The sequence below is a fragment of the Lytechinus pictus genome, chromosome 8 (genome assembly GCF_037042905.1).
Source record: "Lytechinus pictus isolate F3 Inbred chromosome 8, Lp3.0, whole genome shotgun sequence".
In the NCBI taxonomy this organism is placed as follows: domain Eukaryota; kingdom Metazoa; phylum Echinodermata; class Echinoidea; order Temnopleuroida; family Toxopneustidae; genus Lytechinus; species Lytechinus pictus.
In genome coordinates, this window is record NC_087252.1 from 30,762,848 (window position 1) to 30,771,321 (window position 8,474).

Genomic DNA, 8,474 nt, shown 5'->3' on the forward strand with positions numbered 1-8,474 from the left:
ATACATGGAAATTTCTTACCCATTATAACAATCAGCTAGGTCCTTTTTCTTACTAATGAAGTTTAAAGGGTTTCAATGTAACGTTTGCTTCGGATGACCACTTTCCGGTCATCCTTGGTAAGAGCTGTGATCTTTCCATCTGAGGTCCATGTTTTTTCACGTTTTCGTGTTTCCTTGCTTGGAAGAGGAGATTTGATCTCTTGGCGGTAAGATCTTCGTGGATGTATATCCTCGCGTTTCGAAGTTTTGATCGTGATCGATACACTTGATCTCTGGCATTGAATCTTGAAAATTTGACAATGATGACTCTTGGACCTTCTGTTGGATTCCGCGATGCTAGTCGATGAGAGCGGTCGATGTCACTGGATTGAGCACAACATCCAGCTTCTTAACGATGTTTAAGATGACAGCATCAGTATTCTCATTTGCCGATTCCTTGACTCCATGAAAACATAGACAACTTCTTCGACTGTATTGCTCCTGGTTATCAAGGGCTTCGTTGATGTCACCAATACTTCTCTGTAACTTCTGGATCTGTCTGTTTAATTCTTGAAGTTTAGATGTTTTGGATTCGAGGTCCAGCTGGAAAGCGGAATGTAGATCACCTGCTAGCTTCTCATACACCTTTTGTAGACAGCGTCCACTATCTCCAGGATAACGACCGGTGAACGCAAAGCTTTCTGTAATTGCTTTCTTGACGTACCCCCTTTAGGTAGGTTTTCATTATCTTATTGGTGTTTTTAGAGCCGAGCATTTGGGCAGTGATGTACATTATTGCACGCCCTGGTCGTCCATCACGTGCACATCGACCAACCTCTTGCCAGTATGCCAATGGATTTGGGCTTACTCCCCAGTGAAGAGCCCTATCCACATCCTTAATGTCGACACCCATGCCGAATGCCACTGTACTTATAAGAAATCTCAGACTTGATTCTTTGAATGATTTGAGGATCGTCTCCTGTTGGTATGTAGTTATTGATGATATATGCCAACTCTTGCATTGCTGACAGCCGTCTGATCCATATCGGAGTACATGAATATTCCCAACTTTGCACGTATGTATAGGTACAGGTCTCCGCAGGTATTAAAACTTCTGTACAAAAGAAAGAAAGAAAGAAAATGATACACAATAAATGTATTATTAAAGCGTTTGTTTGTATTGAGGAACATGAAACAGTGTTTATCGCAACACTACCCCCGCCTTCATAAAAAAAGAAGGAAAATTGGTAATTTGAAAGACAGATGGAAGGAAATTTATGTCAAACATGATAAACCTCAGTAGCACCACAAAACCTACCTAAAAATCACTCTGTGTAATTTACGATTGGAGATGATAATTTTGGTCAGAATGGTCAAATTTAATATATTATTGTTTTCTCATAGAGTAAGAGCCTAAGCTTCTCCCAAATATTATATTAACCCTAAAAGGACGGGGGGGGGGGGGCGCCATGATGGCCTTCCCTTAACCCAAAAAGATAGCGCCGCAAAATTTTACGACTTTTTGTCTCGCCCAACAGAGATGAAGGCGAGACTTTAGGATCGAAATGTCGTCCGTCCGTCGCAAACATGACGACTCATAACTCCGCAACCGTAATTCACTTTTCAACCAAACTTAGATGGTAGATGTGCTTCGGGGTCCTGTATATTTTGCTGCAGTCTGAGGTCTCATGGTAAGGTCAAAGGTCATTTTCAGGTCAACGTTAAAGTTTACATGCGAGACTCTCTTCTGACACATAATTTGCAGCCATAAGTCACTTTCAACCAAACTTAGATGGTAGATGTACTTCGGGACATGCATGTTATGCTGCAGACGGAGGTCACATGGTAAGGTCAAAGGTCATTTTGAGGTCAACATTAAAGTTTACATGCAAGACTCTTACGGCAAATGTTTTTCCATCCCAGTTATTTCACACTGAACTTTTGATACAATTCTCTTGCGTGCCCTTGCAAATCGCGATATTTCTGGTCATTTTCACAAGTGGGCGAGACACAACGTCGCTTATGCCTTGTTTCCTTCAGGTCTCTTCAGGACTTTTGAGACCAAATTCGCTACATAGGGGTATAGCATCGTATATCGTATATTCTTATATCGTAACGTACCGACAGTAAATAATCGTCTTTGGACATGCATCTCTCTTCTCTTTTATTTCCTCAATCAGTGGCACAAAGTCTTCATAAAACGATGTCGAATTCCTCATTTCCAGATAGATGTTAGGCCTGTTGATAATGAAATTGAGTGTAAACATAGTGTTAGAAATATTTTTAAACTTTGTTTTGAGGTTACGATCTTATGATGCTATTACTTAATGCTTCTCCAAATATTAATCATAATGCAACATTGATAGCGCATTAAGAAATTGATGTTCATATGTCATATATGGATCAGTTTTATGTTAACTGTGCTTAAAATTATCAACATGTCAGTCTGTGTGATTCATCTTCCATCATTTTTCTTTTGTAATCTTTTCCCTTTTCACCTTTTCTCTGTATCTGTTGAATTATCATCACAACTTTGAAAGTTTATGGATCTGATTTTATATGAAACTTGGACAGAGTATCTCATGCGAGTGTTAGGTCACATGACCAAAGTCAAAGGTCATTTAAGGTCATTGAACTTTGCCAATTTTAGAGGTAATTATTGTCTGTCATAACTTTCAAAGTTTATAAATATAGTGTATGAAATGTGGATATAGGGATAATCAAGTATCACAGACAAGTTTTAGGTCAAATGTCAATGAACGTAGTATTGTATCATTATATAAATGGTGTTTTTTTGTGAATAATTATTTTATAGTAGTTTTCCTTTCTCGATATACATTCAGCATAAAAGCAAGAAATATTTTAAACATATTCCGGCCATGATGTTGATACCTTTCTGGTAGTTCTGCAACTGTTGACATGTTCTCCGTGTCGATTCCGACGATTTCGACAATCTCTTTTTGCATCTCTCGTGTGCACGTTGCCGTGCACACAAGCGTATTGCACGCCAGCAAAGCGGCGAGATCTCTCACCTTTTTTAATTCAGGACGGAAGTCATTGGTGCTCCTGTATATAGGACACACAGGGTTAAAAATTATAACTAATTAGAAAAAATGAATTATTGCTGCGGATAAAGCAAATAATGGCATATACTGTAGTGCAATGGTGATTAAAATAGTACCGTCATGACAAACTGAATTGTCAAGTAAAATTGATTATTTTTGTACCATAGGAAAGAGTAAACATTCCTCTTTTATATTGGTAATTTCTTTTTAATAAAATATTTTGATGACTAAGTGAATTTCAGGCCTGAGAAGATGCCTCCAACATAATTTTCTTCCTCTGTTTTCTCTTGCAAATTCTGCAATTTTTGTCTCGCCTGCATAGCAGAGCGAGACTAGGCGCCGCTTTTCTTACGGCGACGTCAACATCAAGTCCTAATCTAAGGTTAAGTTTTTGAAATGACATCATAACTTAGAAAGTATATGGACCTAGTTCATGAAACTTTTATTCATTTTCCCGTTCACAAAGCACAACAAAGCACAGCATGACTAAGGTCAAAGGTCATTCAGGGTCAATGAACTTGGACCATGTTGGGGGAACCAACATCAAAATCTTAACCTCAGATAAATCTTTTTAAATTTCATAACTTACAAAGTATAAGAGCCTAATACATGAAACTTGAACATAAGGGTAATGAAGTATTACTAAATATTCTGTCGGAGTTTCGGGACACATGACCAAGGTCAAAGGTCATTCAGGGTCAATGAACTTTGGTCATGTTGGGGGTATTTGATCGATTTGATTTGATTTATTCAGACAGAAAAACAACATATTTACATGTCTCGGGTTGCAAAACAAGGTTAAGGAAAACCCATACAATTTGGCATCCCAGATATATAAAACGAAGTACAAAACATATCGATGACATTAACCAAGTAATACTTAATATAAAGGCAGATAAAAGATTATATTTAAAGTACAACATAAGGGATACAAAAAAAAAAATCTTCAAAATACTAAGATTGCTTGAAATAATAACTCAAATGTCTAATTGGAGATGTTTTAACAGGGACGATTTAAATGTATTGAGAGATGGGCTATTAACTACTGTTTCAGGGAGTTGATTCCACTCATTGATTGTTCGAGGATAAAATAATTTCATATAATAGTCTGTTCTGGCATATGGAACATTCATCTTAAAAGTATTATCATTTCTTCCTATTCTATTCGCTTGTGTGCACCTATTTATTTCTCCTACATTAACAATCTTATTTACAATTTTATAGTATAAAACAAGTCTATGGTATTTTCGTTTTTTTTTCTAATGAATTCAGTTTAACCTTTTTTAACAATACGTTATAGCTCGTAAACCAATCTTTGCACATCATCTTTACTTAGCGTTTTTTAATACGTTCAATCATGTCTTTGTGTGCGGCTCGATAAGGATCCCATGCCGTATAACAATACTCTAAACGTGAACGAATTAGTTTTTCAAAAAGACATTTCAAAATAGATTTTTGGCAATTAACAAAATTCCTTCTGATGATTCCCATAATCCTGTTACATTTTGTATATCAATCCATGCAATGGTCGTTCCAGTTTAACGAATCGTTTATTACAAGACCTAAATATTTTTCACATTTTACATTTGATAATTCATGTCCATTAATAGAATACATTATGTTATATCGTGATGTTTTTGTGACATATTCATAATTTTAAACTTAGATACATTAAAATCGAGCTTCCACGCTTCAGACCATTTGCTTCAAACTTCTAAATCGTGTTGTAACATCTTACAATCATTTATGTTAAAGATTGGGAGGTATAATATACAATCGTCCGCATATAATCGAATAGTTGATGAAATATTATTAGGCATATCATTTATAAAGCATAAAAACAATACCGGACCTAAGATTGTTCCTTGGGGAACATTTGATTTAATTTTGTACCATGGAGAACATTCGCCATTTATAACTACTCTTTGATATCGATTCTCTAAAAATTCATGATCCATTCTAAATTGTGAGAAGTAACACCGTACATTTCAAGTTTTGTTATTAAAAGATCGTGAGGCACACTGTCAAACGCCTTTGCAAAATCAAAAAAAGCAATATGGACGCTTGAACCAGACTCCATATTATAACTCCAATCATTAATTGCTTCTATAAGTTGTGTTTCACAGCTTCTCTTTAGACGGAAACCATGTTGATTGTCACATAATACATTATTTTCGTTAAAGTGTTCAATAAGATGTTTACAAATAATACGTTCTAAGACTTTGCATGTAACTGATGTAAGGGATATCGGGCGATAATTACCAGGGTCCTGTTACCCTTTTTATACAGTGGGTATTTATTAGCCCTTTGCCAATCATCTGGCAATACACCTGATGACAAAGACATGTTAAAGAGCTTGCAAAGAGCAGGTGCCAATTGTTCTGCACCTTCTTTCAACAAGCGTGGTGCTAATTCATCGGGTCCTTGCGCTTTTGATACATCTAAATTCTTTAACAGCTTTAAAACTTCTGATTCGGTACACTGAACATCATCCATAATAGGAACGTTACTCTTTAATTTAAGTTGGGGTTGACTTAAACGATTACTGAATATTTGATTAAATTGTTCATTAAAAACGTCAGCTTTTTGTTGGTCTTCTGTTATAATTGTGCGATTTACATTAAAAAAATCTATCGTACCACGATCACATTTTCTAGAATTAATAAAGTTCCAAAACGTTTAGGACTATGTTTTAGATTACTACATATATCATTTCGCAAATAATTTACATAATTTACTTTCACTTTCTTCTTTACTTCCTTTCTCAAAAATCTATATTTTTCCCAATGGGCTTTCTTATTTGTCCTTTTGGCTTTCTTGAAGGATATATTTCTTTTTCTCATTAATTTCCTTAAGTCTTTATCTACCCATGGAACAGTAGATCTTCTTTTTAAATTACCATGAGGTACATTTGCATCACATATCTTTTTTTACAGTGGATTTGATAAACTGCCAATATTCCTTTACATCTCTGTTTTCTCAGAAAATAGTATGCTTGTCAAATCTTTTCTGAAATAATCAAAATTAGCTATAGAATAGAAATATGTATGTTTCTTTTTTAATTCGCCTTTCCTCATACAACAAATATAAACAATTATAGCCTCATGGTCACTTATACCAGGAATGACATCAACATTAGACACATCTGATGGATAAGACGTAAATAATAAATCAAGTATGTTACAAGTCTTATCCGTAATCCTTGTCGGTTGGTTCACATGCTGATAAAGAACATTATTTTCAATTATTGATATAAAACATTTTATTAACTCAGAGTTTTCGGATGTAACATTATATCCGTTAACCCACTTCAAACTTGGCAAATTAAAGTCTCTTGTTAAAATAACATTGCATATTTTCTTACCATTATGTGTTATTAAATACACAGATTTATCAAGTTCATATACAATTTCTATTTTACTGTTTGGGGGTCTATAATAAACGCCGACAAAAATAGATTTTGTATCATTAAATAATATTTCGCACCAGATAGTTTCACAATTAGTCTCGAGGTCTTCTCTTATGGATTATCGACAAACTATCTTTGTACGCGATGAGAATCCCTCCACCGTGTCTATTTCTATCTTTTCGTATCACCTTAAAATTTTGGGGAAATATCTCAGAGGATGAAATTTCCGAGCATAAATGAGTTTTAGTGATACAAAAAACATTAGGTTTAACATGTTCAATAATTGTTCTTATTTCATCGATTTTGTTTGAAACACTCCTTGCATTTAACAATATACATTTCAAATTATTTTGATTATTATTATCATCTTGTTCAAAACGTAGAGTACTTGTTAAAGAATTTGGTTCGTCAAGGTGCACAGGTGAGTGTCCATCATTGGCACTCTTTTCTTGGCCAATTTTTTAATAAGTGCAATACTTTTCTTTATGTCCCAGCTGATAATATCGGCGACATTGGAGCTAGATTCCGTGTCGACATGTGTGAGCCCTATGATTCGGTTCGCCGCAGTATTCGCAACATCTTCCGTACATGGTGGGCGTGCCGCGGACTACTGATGAGTAGGCTCTGTTTCCATGGGGACCGAAGCGCGTCGCGGGAGGAGTCAATCGTTGTCTTGGTGTGAAGTTGTACATTGATGGTTGAAATGAAGGGCGGGGTGGCTGGGTGTTCTGGAAAACCGGGGGTGGAAGAGGATGCGATGGCGCGTAGGTGTACTGATGAGGTTGTGGTGGATATGGAGAATTCGTGATCGATGGGCGTATGGGAGGGAAGGCGTACTGGTAGAGCTCTGATGTGGCAGATTGCGAGTATACAGGAGCTGGGGGTGTCCGAGGAAAAGATTGAGATTGTAGCCCTGGGGGTTGAGATGATGATGGTCCCTTACGTGGCCTTGGAGGATGAATTGGTAGGTTGGATGTCCCTGGGTGTGACGGCTGCGAATTTGGGTGGGAGTTTGAGGATGGAGGTCGTTGGGATGATGACGTGAGACTGTTAGATGATGGCCCAGATGATGGATGATGAGATGTTGGTGACGATGACTTCTCCTTTGACTGTGGGTTGTCAAGCATAGCGACGATGGCGTGCTTAACCTGCTTCATATCTATTGTCAGTCGCTCGATGCGCTGATTGATGCATTTGCATTTCATACAAATGTGCTCCGTGACGTCACACTTCAAGTTACATAACATGCAGTTTCGTGAGAGATTACGATCTTCAGTTGGAATGCTTTCATCATTGTTAATGCTGGCAATAGAACTATTGACGTCATCGTTAGAAATTGATGCAGTTGAGTGAGTCGGACGTTCATGTTCGTAAGTGATGACAAAATGGCGACATATTTCAATGTTCAATTTTGGATAAATTTGTATTAGTTCGCCCTGGTAAAAGTCTGTAGACAAAAGTCCCTCGGGTACAGATTTATGGCAATCAAAAATTAGGCTGAGAGAAAATGAAATACTATGACGTGTAACACCTTTAGTTGAATTAGTTGAATTACCATCGTAACTTTGAAAGTTTATGGATATAGTTTATGAAAGCATCACTGATATGTCTTAGGTCACATGATCAGGGTCAAATGTCCTTGAGGGTCAATGAACTAGTTTTGTATCACAATATGAATGGTGTTTTTGTGAAGAATTATTTTATAGTAGTTTTCAAAGTCAGCACTGCTGCTATCGCGTAATGCATACAGATGACTCTGCCAGTGTTGAAAAAATCAAATGAAAATAATAAAACATAGTGGTGAAGGTTTGAGGAAAAACCATTAAAGATTGAGAAAGTCATTACAACTTTAAAAATAAAACCGCCGGGTAGGGGAGAGGGTGAATCAACCTCCCTTCCCCCACATTTTCCGCGACCATTCCGCTGTACGAAATTGTTCGACCGCGCCGCTTGCTGACATGTCTTGCGCATCTTTTGAAACCAAATTTACGATGCCCGGGTATATATACGGTCAGAGGCAT